Source organism: Oryctolagus cuniculus, chromosome 19 (assembly GCF_051225735.1).
Source record: "Oryctolagus cuniculus isolate XC-2025 breed Fujian yellow rabbit chromosome 19, ASM5122573v1, whole genome shotgun sequence".
In the NCBI taxonomy this organism is placed as follows: Eukaryota; Metazoa; Chordata; class Mammalia; order Lagomorpha; family Leporidae; genus Oryctolagus; species Oryctolagus cuniculus.
The window spans coordinates 46,851,403-46,867,977 of NC_142885.1; the positions used below are offsets into that span (position 1 = coordinate 46,851,403).

Here is a 16,575-nt window from a genome sequence, read left to right on the forward strand (position 1 = left end):
AACATGATTATACAGAAAGTTCAAGAACTCTGTCTTAAGCAGGTTTTTAAGCTAAAAGATAGACATAAAAATTCAATTGCCTTTCTGAATAATAACAGCAGAGATACAGAACCTGCAATTAAAAAACAATAACATTTGCAGTTAATCCATGAAAATGAAACTCTTATGTGTATAATCTTAACAGAACATAATATTGTAAACTGTAAATTACATAAGCTGAAAAAAAGGACAATGTAAATCTAAGAAAATGAAAATAACACTCGGTCCACAGATCACAGGACAAACATATAAAGATGCCAGATTCTCCAAATTAATTCATAGATATAATGAAATTCCATGAAAATCTCAGCAATGTATTTTGCATGTCTAGATAAACATATTCTGAACGTCATATGGATAGTTACAATAATCTTGGGAGAGTGGAAAGAAGAAAATGAGAGATCAAGTCTTGCCAGGAAGATACAGTGATTAAGGATCTGTGATACTGGAAAAAGGAAAGACACACAGAGCAACAGAAGAGAACAGAGAACTTCAAAATAGACCTGCACAAACATGCTCAATTTTTTTTACCAAGGAGCACAGGAAATTCAATAAAGAAGATAAGTAATTTTAAAAAGTAGTTTTTCAGTTAAGTCATTTCACTTTAACAAAGTACCTGAGGGTGAGTAATATATAAAGAGGTTTGTTTGGCTGGCAGTCCTGGAGGTTTAAGAGCACAGCCTCTTTGTACTTACTACTTGTTGAAATCTTTAGTGGTGGGTTAGGCTTGTGATTATAAAGTAACTTGAAAGTATGTCAATATAAAAAAATAAAATAAAATAAAATAAGAATGTAAGGAGGAGAGAGCACGGGAGGGAAAGAGGGAGGGAGAGAGGAAAGGATGGTAAATATAATTTCAAATCTGCGTAGAGAAAATACATGCAGTTTGTTGTTCTTATATAAATAATAAAAATTTTACAAAAAAAATAGCCTCATGGTTACCATTGTGGTACTTTTGGTTACGCTGCCATATGAGACATGTGCATCCCATATGAACCCTAGTTCAAGTCCCATCTGCTCCACTTCCAATCTAGGTCCTTGCTACTGTACCTGGAGAAGCAGCAGAAGATGGCTGAAGTACTTAAGCCTCTCCCACCCATGTGGAAATCCCAGATGGAGTTCCAGGCTCCTGGCTTGACCTGGCCCAGTCCCAGATACTGTAGCCATTTGGTGAGTGAACCATTAATGGAAGATTGGTACCTCTTTCTAACTCTGCCTTTCAAATAAATCAATCACTTAAAAAAAACCCCGATGACCTCAGGGACTGGAATTGTGACACGCCAGGTAAAGCCACTGTTTGCAATGCAGACATCCATATTGGAGAGCTGATTCAAGTCCTTGCTACATGATTTCTGATACAAATCCCTGCTAATCCACCTGGGAGGTCAGCTCATGAGGGTGCATGCCACCTGAATTGGTGATCTGGATGGAGTTATGGCTTTGACCTGGACCAGATTCATATTCATAGTCAATCTCTCTCTCTCTCAATAAAAATAAAATAAAAAAAACTTAAAAAGAATATGGCTACAGCTTTGGCAAGAGATCCCGAGGTAGATAGCATTTATAGGGGCACACAGTAGATGGGGGAATCACATGTCCAGATAGATGTACTTGTTTCGGTAGAAATAGAGCTAATATTTTAACATAAAAAGTTTTAGGGTCCGGCGCTATGGCACAGCATGTTAACACCCTGGACTGAAGTGCTGGCATCCCATATGGGCACTGGTTCTAGTTCCTGGCTGCTCTGCTTCCCATTCAACTCTCTGCTATGGCCTGCGAAAGTAGTAGAAGATGGCCCTAGCCCTTGGGACCCTGCACCCATGTGGGAGACCCGGAAGAAGCTCCTGGCTCCTGGCTTCAGATTGGTACAACTCTGGCTGTTGTGGCCAATTGGGGAGTGAACCAGTAGATGGAAAACTTCTCTCTCTCTTTGCTTCTCCTCTGTGTAACTCTGATTTTCAAATAAATAAATAAATCTTAAAAAAGTTTTACTTTTTCTTCTTTGTTCCTCTACTACACTTGTTTGGAATTTATTTGGTTCTTAGAAATTTTGCTTTCTGTATTTATTGATATTTATTTTACATCATCATTGCTATTTTTCCTCATGGCCTTTTTATTCATGGGTATTAATTTTAGCCTTGATTTCTTCTTTGATATTGATATTTTCATGCATTCATTTCTTGGACTGCCTTAATTTTAATAGAGTGCATTTTATTTTAACAGCACACAATTTAGTAGGATTTTATTCTTTGTGAATGTTGACATACTTCTCTTATAGAATGAAATTTTACTGATCCAGCCTTAACAATGTGGTAAAACAATATGATTGTTGTCCTGTTTTGTCTAAAAAATAAAGCTTTAAGGGGCCAGCACTGTGGTATAACAGGAATAGCTTCCGCATGCAGTGCTGGCTTCCCATATGTGTGCTGGTTCGAGTCCTGGCTGCTCCACTTCCAATCCAGCTCTCTGCTGTGGCCTGGGAAAGCAGTGGAAGATGGCCCCAGTCCTTGGGCCCCTGCACCTGCATGAGAACACCTGGAGGAAGTTCCCAGCTTCTGGCCTCAGGCACAGCTCCAGCCATTGCAGCCAATTGGGGAGTGAACCAGTGGATGGAAAACCTCTCTCTCTCTCTCTGCCTCTCCTTCTCTCTCTGTGTAACTCTTTCAAGTAAAAAATATATCTTAAAAAAACATAGCTTTCTTTTCTTCACTAACTTGATTGTACATTTGGAAATTTCACTAAATTTTTGACAGCTCACATTATTACTTTTCTATCCCTAGTAATTATAATTAAATTTATATATACTGCAAATTATAAAAGTTAAGTAATGAATATGCTTCTCCATCAACTGATTTCTCTCTTTTCATCAGCCTTTAAAATGACTCCTTTCTGACAGATTTTGTTTCTACTCCTTCATCCTTCCTTCTACCCTCTCAATCCCTTTATTTTCCTGAGATAATTTAAGCTGTAAAAGCCTCACTGCTAAACATCATAATTGCATTAACCTCAACCCCTTCTATACTATTAAACTAAGACATCAGTAACTAAACTGCACAAGTTCAGGTGTCAAATAACAGTCAAGATAAAGCAGCTACCCTGGGTATCTGACCTCAGTGATTCACACTGAGTTCCTGAGCCTCATTTTTTTCTCAATCATGAAACATTGAGTCAATAGCAGAACCTACCACCCAGACTCCTTGTGAGAAGAAGTGTCATCCAGAGGCACCTGCTACTTTTGTCCCCTTGGTGGGCCCCCAGAGGAGATTGGGACTCATAAACACCCACTGCAGGTACTGTGGCCATCAGGGAGATCTGGTGAATCCTGAGTTCATGCATGAGGCAGGGGGAGAGGCCTGGGGAAGGAGACGGGTGAGGGAAGCAGAGAGGAAAGCAGGAGTGAGTGGTCTAGAAAATGACAGAGTGCGGGCCGGCGCCACGGCTCACCAGGCTAATCCTCCACCTAGCGGCGCCGGCACACCGGGTTCTAGTCCCGGTCGGGGCGCCGGATTCTGTCCCGGTTGAGGTTGCCCCTCTTCCAGGCCAGCCCTCTGCTGTGGCCAGGGAGTGCAGTGGAGGATGGCCCAAGTGCTTGGGCCCTGCACCCCATGGGAGACCAGGAGAAGTACCTGGCTCCTGGCTCCTGCCATCGGATCAGTGCGGTGCGCCAGCCGCAGCGCGCCAGCCGCGGCGGCCATTGGAGGGTGAACCAATGGCAAAGGAAGACCTTTCTCTCTGTCTCTCTCTCTCACTGTCCACTCTGCCTGTCAAAAAAAAAAATGACAGAGTGCGAGGTGATAGCTAGGAAAAGCCACAGAAGGGCCTTCAAAGTTCTGGGAGGGAGATAAGGAGAGGCAGATGGCTAAACTGCTGCTTGCAGTGCTGGTACATCACATAGCAGCACCAATTGAGTCCTGGCTTCTGATCCAGCTTCCTGCTCATGACCTGTTAATCAATCTCTCTCCCTGTCTCTCTCTCTCCTGTCTTTCAAATAAATAAGTATTTAAATAATAGGTTTACCTGTAGGGACTGTAGTCTCCTATCTAATCAACAGGATATTTCCTGAGTAATAAGAGGAATCAGGGTTTTGTCTTCCTTTCTTGCCCTTGGACACACCATCCAGATTGCCCTCACATTCTAGGGGACATCCCGAAGATCTCATGGCCATGGTGGACACCACACTTGCAGGAATCAGAGTAGGATGGGTGGATGAGGTTGGGCCCAGCACTGATGATGAAAAGAGAAGTGAGAACGGCAATTTTTTAAAAAAAAAACTTATTTAGTTTTAATGTATTTGAGAAATAGAGATGGACATATATAATACAAAGACACACACACACACACTCACAGAGAGAGAGAGAGAGAGAGAGAGAGAGAGAGACTGACTGACTCCAATCTGTAGGCTCATGCCCCAAATACCCACAACAACCGAGGATGAGCCAAGCTGAAGCTGGGGCCTGGGAACTCATCACACTTGGAACTCAATCCAGATTTCAAAGATGAATGGCAGGGGGGCCGGCACTGTGCCATAGCCAGGAAAGCCACTGCCTGCACTGCCAGCATCCCATATGGGTGCTGGTTTGAGTCCCCGCTGCTTTACTTCCAATCCAGGTCTCTGCTATGGCCTGGGAGGGCAGTGGATGATGGCCCAAGTCCTTGGGCCCCTGCACCGTGTGGAAGACCCAGAAGGGGCTCTGGCCATTGTAGCCAATTGGGGAATGAACCAGCAGATAGAAGACGTATCTCTCTCTCTCTCTCTCTCTCTCTCTCTCTCTCTCTCTGCCTCTCCTTCTCTCTCTGTGTAACTCTGACTTTCAAGTAAGTAAATAAATCTTTATTAAAAGCAAAAAGATGAATGGCAGTGACCTAACTATCCCATCACGTGCTGCCTCCCAGGCATATTAGCAGGAAGCTGGATGGGTAACAGAAGCAGGACACCGTCCCAGGGTGTCCCATAGGCAATGCCCACATTCAAATCAGCATCCTAACCACTGTGCCAAACACTTTCCTGGAGTGAAAGGTTCTAATGACAGCATCTGTTATAGGCTGATTCACTGTGTCTCTCCTGAGATCCATATCTGGTTGAATGTTTTACAAAACCTCTTCAGTCAGTTTCCTTTCCCTCTTCCTTGAGTCCCTATCTCTTTTGAAGCTTCTGCTCACCCTTTCTTGGATTGCACCAACCTCCCTGTGACACACATACACACAGCCCCACCCAGTACCCTGCATCAAAGTGATCTTTGTTTTTGTTAAACAAAACAAAATAAAAAACAGTCTTTTAACCAAAAGGTACCAGTTAATCAGAGAAAAATCAATAAATATAAACAGCATAAGAGGGAAATGCTGGCCTCTCTCCCACTCAAAACTCCCTGCTCCCTTCTCCAGTGTTTTAAAGTCTCGTAACAGCAGTCTCCACATAGAAGAGCATGTGAGTGCACCTTTGCATTCCTTTTTAAAATGTTTACTATTTGAAAGGCAGACAGACAGAGACAGAGAGATCTTTCATGCATGGGCCCTCCAGATCCCATCTTGAATCCCCCCATTACCTCACTGTACACACTCATTGCCACCCTCCTCCTTCTCTTCATTGTCGCCTTCCTCCCTATCCTCCTAGAAGAACACAGACATGGTGAGCACCAAACCCCAGATCTCCCCAGCCCCACACCACCTTACACTCCTCAACTCCTTCCCACATTGTATGAAATAGCACAGGACTTGTCCTCTGTCACAGCTTCCTCCAGGTGTCTGCAGCAAAGACATCAGTCACTCCCTGGGTAGGACGCCCAGATGCCAATACTCCCATCTCACCATCTTCCTCCTTGTCCTTAGAATCCTGGATCCCCAGCAAGTCTGTGACAGATTCTGAAATGATGATATTCAGGTGGACAAATCTGTCTATTAACACATTCCAGACACTATATCTCCTCCTGCAAGGATATCAGGCTGTCTTAAACACCAATGATCTCACCCACCTGCCTTCCCCTCTGCTTCTTCAATTAGAAGCATTGGAATCACAACTCCGTGACCCTGTGGGGAATTATCTTTCCTGTACTCATTTTCTAGACCTTGAGGATTAAGACTGGAAGCTGAATTCTGTTAGGTAGGGCCAGTGTTCCAGCAATCATCGAGTGCCCTGGAGTGTCAGTCTGGGCATAGAACTCAAGCCTGTATAATGCTCCACACGTACAGGTCTAGAGCCAGGGTGGGCAGAGATCAGAGACTTACACTGAACACCATGAGCCACTCAGGGTACTTGGGTATGCTATTACACTAGCCAAATGCCCATTCACTGCCTGGCACTGTCCATACCAGCTCTGCCATCTGAATGTGGAGGGTCCATCCCCAGTCTTGCCCCTGATCCCAGCATGAACACTCCAATTATGAGCTCTGGGCTCCTCTACAAGACCCTGGACTATTCACTCACATGTTTAAACCTTCCAGTACACTTCTTTTCCTGTAGAGTTTCAGAGATGAGTCCCACTAAACTGCCATTCCCTAAGGCAGAACCAGGCCTAGATTCAGTTCTCCCAGCTTGTGTTTTTTCAACACTGTGCTTGTGCACAGACATGCCCATGCTGCATGAACACCAGTGGAAAACATGGCTTAAAATTATCTCCGAATTGTTTCTAAAGCACTTAGTAAAAACAATGCATTGCATCAAATGTCTACATACAGAAACTCATCATAAATTTACTATGGAAACAACTCAACAATTAAAACACAAAAAGTAAATATGAAAATTTTAAAAAGTCAAATAAAAATTTTAATAAAGTAGAACCCAGAAAATATTAGAATCATAAGTAAATCTAAAAGTCAGTTCTTAAAAAATACATCTATCCTAATTTTAAAATAAGGGGAGAACAAATTGTTGTTTTTAAATTTTTATTTAATAAATTTAAATTTCCAAAATACAATTTTTGAATTATAGTGGCTTTTCCCCCCATAACCTCCTGCCCACCACAACCATCCCATCTCCCACTCTGTCTCCCATCCCATTCACAGCAAGATTCATTTTCAATTATCTTTATACACAGATGATCAATTTAGCATATATTAAGTAAAGATTTCAACAGTTTGCACCCGCACAGAAACACAAAGTATAAAGTACTAATTGAGTAGTAGTTTTACCATTAATTCACATAGTACAACACATTAAGGACAGAGATCCTACATGAGGAGTAAGTGCACAGTGACTCCTGTTTTAACAACTGACACTTTTATTGATAACATCAGTAATCACCCAAGGCTTTTGTCATGAGCTTCCAAAGCTATGGAAGTCTCTTGAGTTCACCAACTCTGATCATATGTAGACAAGGCCATAGTCAAAGTGGAAGTTCTCTACTCCCTTCAGAGAAAGGTACCTCCTTCTTTGATGGACCATTCTTTCCACTGGGATCTCACTCGCAGTGATCTTTCATTTAGGTCATTTTTTTTTTTTTTGCCACAGTGTCTTGGCTTTCCATACTTGAAATACTCTCATGGGATTTTTAGCCCATGCCTTTAGCCAAATGCCTTAAGGGCAGATTTTGAGGCTAGAATGCTGTTTAGGACATCTGCCATTCTTTGAGTCTGCTGTGTATCCCACTTCCCATGTTGGATGATTCTCCCCTTTTTAATTCTTTCAGTTAATGTTAGCAGACACTAGTCTCATTTATGTGATCCCTTTGATTCTTAATACTATCATTATGATCAATTTTGAACTGAAACTGATCACTTGGACTAGTGAGATGGCATTGGTACATGCCACCATGATGGGATTGAATTGGAATTCCCTGGCACGTTTCTAACTCTCCCATTAGGGGTAAGTCCGATTGAGCATGTGCTGAACTGTACATCTCCTCCCTCTCTTATTCCCACTCTTATATTTAACAGGGATCACTTTTCAGTTAAATTCAATTGTGTTTAATTAAAGAGTTCAACCAATGGTATTAAGTAGAACAAAAAATACTAAAAGAATAAAGTAGTAAGTTCTCCTTCGACAGTCAGGACAAGGGCTGATCAAGTCATTGTTTCTCATAGTGTCCTTTTCACTTCAAGTTTTATTTTAGGTGCTCAGTTAATGTCACCAATCAGAGAGAATATACTATTTGTCTCTTTGGGTCTGGCTTAATTCACTCAGCATGATGTTTTCCAGATTCCTCCATTTTGTTGCAAATTACCAGATTTTTTTTTTACTGCAGTATAATATTATTTTTTTGACAGGTGGATTTAGACAGTGAGAGACAGAGAGAAAGGTCTTTCTTCTCTGGCTCACTCCCCAAACGGCCGCTACGGCTGACACGCTGTGCCTATATGAAGCCAGGAGCCAGGTGCTTCTTCCTGGTCTCCCATGCAGGTGCAGGGCCCAAGCACTTGGGCCATCCTCCACTGCCTTCCCAGGCCACAGCAGAGAGCTGGAGTGGAAGAGGAGCAACCTGGACAGACCCGGCACCCCAAACGGGACTAAAACCCAGTGTACCAGTGCTGCAGGCGGAGGATTAGCCTAGTGAGCCATGGCACTGGATTGTATAGTATTCTATAGGGTACATATCCCATAATTTCTTTATCTGTCTACTGTTGATGGGCATTTAAGTTGATTCTAGGTCTTAGCTATTGTAAATTGAGCTGCAATAAACATTGAGGTGTAGACTGCTCTCTTATTTGCCAATTTCATTTCCTTTGGGTAAATTCTAAGGAGTGGGATGGCTGGGTTGTATGGTAGGGTTATATTCAGGTTTCTGAGGAATCTCCAGACTGACTTCCATAGTGGCTTGACCAGTTTGCATTCCCACCAACAGTGGGTTAGTGTCCCTTTTTCCCCACATCCTCGCCAGCATCTGTTGTTGGTAGATTTATGTATGTGAGTCATTCTAACTGGGGTGAGGTGAAACCTCATTGTGGTTTTGATTTGCATTTCCCTGATTGCTAGTGATCCTGAACATTTTTTCATGTGCCTGTTGGCCATTTGGATTTCCTCTTTTGAACAATGTCTATTGAGGTCCTTGGCCCATCACTTAAGTGGGTTGTTTGTTTTGTTGTTGTGGAGTTTCCTGATCTCTTTGTAGATTCTGGTTATTAACCCTGTATCTGTTGCATAGTTTGCAAATATTTTTCCTGATTCTGTTGGTTGCCTCTTCACTTTCCTGACTGTTTCTTTTGCAATACAGAAACTTCTATATTGGATGTAATCCAAACTGTTAATTTTGGCTTTGACTGCCTGTACCTCTGGGGTCTTTTCCAAGAAGTCTTTGCCTCTGCCTATATCTTGTAGGGTTTCTCCGATGCTAATAATTTGATGGTATCGGGTTGTAGATTTAGATTTTTTTTTAAACTTTTATTTAATGCATATAAATTTCCAAAGTACGACTTATGGATTACAATGGCTTCCCCCCCATACCGTCCCTCCCACCCACACCCCTCCCCTTTCCCACTCCCTCTCCCCTTCCATTCACATCAAGATCCAGTTTTGATTATCTTAATATACAGAAGATCAGCTTAGTATATATCAAGTATGGATTTCAACAGTTTGCTCCCACACAGAAACATAAAGTGAAAAATAATAGATGATTTTTTTTAACTTTTATTTAATGAATATACGTTTCCAAAGTACGAATAATGGATTACTATGGCTTCCCCCCCATACCGTCCCTCCCACCCACAACCCTCCCCTATCCCACTCCCTCTCCCCTTCCATTCACATCAAGATTCATTTTCGATTATCTTAATATACAGAAGATCAGCTTAGTATACATTAAGTAAGGATTTCAACAGTTTGCTCCCACACAGAAACATAAAGTGAAAAATAATAGATGATTTTTTTTTTAATGATGATGAAATCAGATCAGACCTATTGTCATGTTTAATCCCAGTGAGAGTCAAGTTGGGAGTTGATAGTTTCTTTTCTTTTTTTTTTTTTTTTTTTTACAGAGGATCAGTTTAGTATGCATTAAGTAAAGATTTCAACAGTTTGCACCCCCATAGAAACACAAAGTGAAATATATTATTTGAGTACTCGTTATAGCATTAAATCTCAATGCACAGCACATTAAGGACAGAGATCCTACATGAGGAGTAAGTGCACAGTGACTCCTGTTGTTGACTTTACCAATTGACACTCCTGTCTATGGCATCAGTAATCTCCCTATGCTCCAGTCATGAGTTTCCAAGGCTATGGAAGCCCTCTGAGTTCTCCGACTCTTATCTTGTTTAGACAAGGTCATAGTCAAAGTGGAGGTTCTCTCCTCCCTTCAGAGAAAGGTACCTCCTTCTTTGAAGACCTGTTCTTTCCACTGAGATCTCACTCACAGAGATCTTTTGCCAGAGTGTCTTGGCTTTCCATGCCTGAAATACTCTCATGGGCTTTTCAGCCAGATCTGAATGCCTTTAGGGCTGATTCTGAGGGCCAGAGTGCTATTAATCTATGTTGAGGGGATTCTTGTATAAGGTGTAAGGTAGGGGTCTTGCTTCATGCTTCTGCATGTGGAAATCCAGTTTTCCCAGCACCATTTTTGAATAGACTGTCTTTTCTCCAGGAATTGGTTTTAGATCCTTGATCAAATGTAAGTTGGCTGTAGATGTTTGGATTGATTTCTGGTGTTTCAATTCTGTTCCATTGGTCTATCCATCTGTTTCTGTACCAGTACCATGCTGTTTTGATTACAACTGCCCTGTAGTATGTCCTGAAATCTGGTATTGTGATGCCTCTGGTTCTAGGGGAACACTTAACAGCAATTCTTCAGAAAGGTTTAATAACCTTCTTGATGAAAACTGAATTCAAGATTTGTCTCTCCTGTACCAGCTCTTCAGTAGAGTTCGAGGTGGGGTTCAGGTTCTCTTGCAACAGTGGATTGAGTACATCAAGGCATTTGGCAGCACTATTGTGATTAATCCTGAAAAAGATAAAACCATGGTTCAAGAATTGCTAGATTTTAAAGATAAGGTTGATCATATAATCAATATCTGCTTTCTGAAGAATGAAAAGTTTATCAATGCCATGAAAAAAAGCTTTTGAAACATTCTTTAACAAGAGACCAAATAAACCTGCTGAACTTATAGCCAAGTATGTGGATTCAAAGCTTCATGCAGGCAACAAAGAAGCTACAGATGAAGAACTTGAGAACATGTTGGATAAAATTATGATCACATTCAGATTTATCTATGGCAAGGATGTTTTTGAGGCCTTCTATAAGAAAGATTTAGCCAAGCATCTGTTAGTTGGGAAGAGTGCATCTGTAGATGCTGAAAAATCAATGCTGTCCAAACACAAACGTGAATGTGGAGCTGCTTTCACCAGCAAGCTTGAAGGGATGTTTAAAGACATGGAGCTTTCTAAAGACATCATGATTCAGTTCAAACAGTATATGCAGAACCAGAATGTACCTGGAAATATTGAATTAACTGTGAATATTCTGACAATGGGTTATTGGCCAAAATATGTACCTATGGAAGTCCATTTACCACCAGAGATGGTAAAGCTTCAGAAGATTTTTAAGACATTTTACCTAGGTAAACACAGTGGCAGGAAACTTCAGTGGCAGTCAACCCTAGGACACTGTGTACTAAAAGCAGAGTTTAAAGAGGGCAAAAAAGAACTCCAGGTCTCTCTCTTTCAAACACTGGTGCTGCTAATGTTTAATGAGGGAGATGAGTTCAGTTTAGAAAAGATCAAACAGGCTACTGGAGTCGAGGATGGAGAGTTAAGGAGAACATTGCAGACATTAGCCTGTGGAGAAGCCTGGCAAAAATTCCAAAGGACAAAGATATAGAAGATGGTGACAAGTTCATTTGTAATGATGATTTCAAACACAAACTTTTCAGGATAAAGATCAATCAAATCCAGATGAAAGAGACGGTTGAGGAACAAGCAAGTACTACAGAAAGAGTATTTCAAGACAGACAATATCAAACTGATGCTGCAATTGTTCAAATTATGAAGATGAGAAAGACATTTAGTCACAATTTGCTTGTTTCAAAAGTGTACAACCAATTGAAATTCCCAGTAAAGCCTGTTGATCTTAAGAAAATAATAGAATCCTTAATTGACTGGGACTACATGGAAAGAGATAAAGAAAATCCAAACCAGTACAACTATATTGCATAGATGTTGACCTTGGCACACTAGGGGACCTATGCAGTAGCCAGTGATAAACTAACCTGTTGATCCTAAAAAAAATAAATAAATAAAAATAAAAAAAAAAATAAAAAACAACCTCAGCTTGACATCCATTTCTGGAGAGCCCAGGCTTCATACGCCACTGAATTTGAAAGGAATTTCCAATGAAAAAGGTTTTATATTGGCTTGGAAAAGGGCTGCCTAGTTTTTCAAAAAACTAAAAAAGGATTTTCTGTATACTAGGTTTAACTTTTAAGCTGCCCAGGTCAAAGATAATTAAAAGTTATTTCCTTTCCACTGATTTCCAAATTGGAAAACATACATAGTGACACTTTGTAACAAAGGTTGTTTTTTTTTTTTGTAACAAAGGTTTTCAGAAATTTTGTAGGATACAAAAGATCAAGGTTGACATAGGCTACTAATCCCATTCCATATCATATGAATATTTATGTAACAAGACCAGTCGAAATGATTAAAGTTTTTCCTTTGGCTGCACTTTCTTGTCTTGCCCTCTGGCAAACAAAAAATAAGGATTTGGATGACTGATTTTATATCATGAAATCCATAACCACTACCCCAATTGATCCATGAAAAATGGATCCGTAGAGTGCCTTTTAACCTGCTGTTCATGAAGTCTTGATAGCTCAGATGATGAGGTTTCTACCACTTCCCTTGCAGGTTAAATCCAAGCAATCATATGTTTGTCAGGAGATAGATCCTGATAGAAATCTTCATTAACCTTTCTTAGCTTTACATGAACTTCTGAGCATATGAATAATGCATTCATTTGTCTATGGATACATAGGTCACAATCTACTCTTTATTGAATAGAGTACTGCTCATATACTTTCTGGAAGGGATTATGGGGCATCAAATACCAGACACTGTTAGTTCAACTTATGGATATTTGCCAGTTAAACCCCATTTCTCCAGAGGCACTCAACATAAAAATCTACTAACATTCAAGGCTTAGGTGGAGCCAAGAAACATGTCTTCAGATGGAAAGGACTGTGGTCTTTTGAATCATCTGTATAACTTTTTGTTAGCTAGTTAGGCAATAAAGTAACATTCATTAATGTAAAAGAGAGAAGAGGGAGGGAGAGAGAAAAAGAGGGAGAGAGAGAGAGAGAGAATAAATAATCTGTTTCAGTCCATGAAACTTATTCTCTCTCTCTCTCTAACTCTTGCCTGTGGAAAAAAAGAAAGTAAGTTGAGGCTGATGCTGTAGTTTAGGAGGTAAAGCCACCACCTGTGGTGCCGGGATCCCATATGGGTGCCAAATTGGTCCTAGATCCTCCACTTCCAATCCAACTCCCTACTAATATGCCTGGGAAAGGAGCAGGAGACACCCCAAGTACTTAGACCCCTGCACTCATGTGGGAGACCTGTTGGCCAGTACTGTAGCTCACTAGGCTAATCCTCCACCTGTGGCACCAGCACCCTGGTTTCTAGTTCCGGTTGGGGCACCAGATTCTGTCCCGGTTGCTCCTCTTCCAGTCCAGCTCTCTGCTGTGGCCCAGCAGTGCAATGGAGGATGGCCCAAGTGCTTGGGCCCTGCACCTGCATGGGAGACCAGGAGGAAGCACCTGGCTCCTGGCTTCAGATCGGCACAGCGCGCCAGCCATGGTGGCCATTTATGGGGTGAACCAACAGAAAAAGAAGACCTTTTTCTCTGTCTCTCTCTTACTGTCTAACTCTGCCTGTCAAAAAAAGTCATGGTGGAGACCTGGAAGAATATCCTGCATACTGGCTTTGCATACTGGCCATTTGGGGTGTGAACCAACAGATGGAAGAGTTCACTATCTTTGTCTCTCTGCCATTCAAATAAATAAGTAAATAAATATTTAAATATTCCTTCTCAAGATTATGAGGGGTGCCTACATAAATAATATGCAATTCTTAAGACAGGGTCTATGCAAAAACTGAATCTTTCTCTGTAATTTTTTATTTATATAAGGTTAACAAATCCATGTATTTGATATATACAGATTTAGCAGCACAGTGATACTTCCTTCCCTATCCTCCCCTCCAGCCCATATTCCTACTCTCTCTCCTCCTTTCTTTTTCTTCTTTTTAATTTTTACAATGATATATTTTATAACCATAATCTTAACCCTCCACTATTAAATAATCCAACAAAAAGTAAGAAGAAAAACACACTGTTCCACAACAGCAGATACAAAGGCTGTAAACAATAATCAAATCTCAAAACTTAAATTTCACTTATATATTTAAAAATTTTTGTATTCTGTAAGTTACTACAGATCAGGGAAAACTTACTATATTTGTCTTTTAGGGACTAGATTATTTCATTAAGTTTAATGGTTTCCAGTTGCATCAGATAATGACTACCTCTGTCATTTGTATTGTCAAGCACCAAACAGTAAGCAGTTTAGAAGTAATGAAATATGTTAAAGAGAAAAATGAATGAGGGGCATATCTGTCACACAGAAAATTCTTTGAACAATTTGGGAAAAGAAACATGTCTTGCTTGTACATGTTTAGAGCCCATACTGGTACCTTGTGTAGAAAGTAAACAAGATAACCACTTACTAAGTAAAACCACCTACTTCCATTTGATATATATTTTCATACTTCAAAAAAAATTCTACATGATCATTGTTTTGTTCCTAAAGACCTTTGGACAGTCTGAGAAACACAACCTGAACACAAACCTCAAAAGAATCAATTTCAGTTCACAATTGATCATAATGATAGGACTAAGAACCAAAGGGATCACATAAACAAGACTAGTGTCTGCTAATACTAACTGATAGAATTAAAAAGGGAGAGAATGATCCAACATGGGAAGAGGGATACACAGCAGACTCATAGAAGGGCAGATGTCCTAAACAGCACTCTGGCCTCAGAATCAGCCCTTAAGGCATTCAGATCAGGCTGAAGAGCCCATGAGAGTATTTTAGGCATGGAAAGCCAAGACACTCTGGCAAAAAAGAAAAGACCTAAATAAAAGATCTCTGCGAGTGAGATCCCAGTAGAAAGAATGGGCCATCAAAGAAGGAGGTACCTTTCTCTGAAGGGAGTAGAGAACTTCCACTTTGACTATGACCTTGTCTAAATAAGATCGGAGTCGATGAACTCAAAAGGCTTCTAAAGAGCTTAGGGTGATTACTGATGCCATAAACAAGAGTGTCAATTTGTTAATTCAACAACAGGAGTCACTGTGCACTTACTCCTCATGTAGGATCTCTGTCCTTAATGTGTTATACTATGTGAATTAATGGAAAAACTACTACTCAATTAGTACTTTATACTTTGTTTCTGTGTGGGTGCAAACTGTTGAAATCTTTACTTAATATATGCTAAATTGATCTTCTGTATATAAAGATAATTAAAAATGAATCTTGATGGCCCAAGTCCTTGGGCCCCTGCAACCATGTGGGAGACCCGGAGGAAGCTCCTGGATGCTGGCTTCAGACTGGTGCAGCTCCAGGTATTTCAGCCATCTGAGGAGTAAGTCAGTGGATGGAAGACCCCCTACCATCTCTCTCTCTTCCTCTCTGTGACTCTGCCCTTCAAATAAATAATTTCTAAAAAAAAAAATCCAATGTGGAACACAAGTAGAATAAAACAAATGATATAAAAACAAACCTGATTTGCAGGTGTTAGACAAGTATCTAAACTCAGATATACATAGTCCATACTGGGGGAATGCAAATTAACTTCTACAAAATAGACAGAGAAACTCCCTATAAGACTTCACCATTTCCAATGAGGTCATCCAGTGCAGAGCTCAATGTGAATATTATGCCTCTTGTATTTTTGCACAGCTTTCTCCACAGTTACTGTGGAGAAATCTTACTGTCCAGAGATCATATTGAGTTTTCTCAAGAATCACTGCCCCCACCCCAAATTGGCATCATATAATTCTACCTAACCTACAAACAACAACCATCCCCTAAATAGAGGGCCTAGCCCTGGCAATTGATCCCATGTTGGGCCTCTCATCAAGTGCAGGGTTTTCTCACTGTAAGCAGCCTGCATCTCCCTGGAAATTCTGGTTACAAGGATATGCTAAAAAATTAGGGCACTGAATGATTAACTGACTGAACCAAGGTGTACTTATCAATAACTTGTATAATTACATAAGGGTCTCTAAGGGATAGAAATCAAAGAAGAAACCATATAGCTCTTGCCACCTAGGAACTCAGGTCTTAGAAGATACTTTACATTTATGACTTGACTATAACTCTTGGTAGTTGCAGTTGTTTCTAGAACAATAACATGTCAGGATGTAATACAACCAATTATATGTATGATTTTTTTTTCCTCCAATACTGAATAGACAGCCTGAAACTGTAAAACTGGAGCAATAATATACTTTTGGTATTTCTACTTACAAGATCTCACACCACTCTCTGTTGCATTTCTGCTCATGTTAGTGTAGTGACTACAAGGAAAACGGTCATGTTTCTCAACCAATATCT

General features: G+C 40.6%; 1 pseudogene across 1 annotated transcript; it reads left to right on the plus strand.

The window, feature by feature from the left end:
• The first annotated feature begins 10,712 nt into the window (after positions 1 to 10,712).
• Positions 10,713 to 12,220, plus strand: LOC138847087 (cullin-4B pseudogene; annotated as a pseudogene). Its single transcript, XR_016225926.1, has one exon. The product of XR_016225926.1 is annotated as a cullin-4B pseudogene (transcript).
• Positions 12,221 to 16,575: the final 4,355 nt, after the last annotated feature.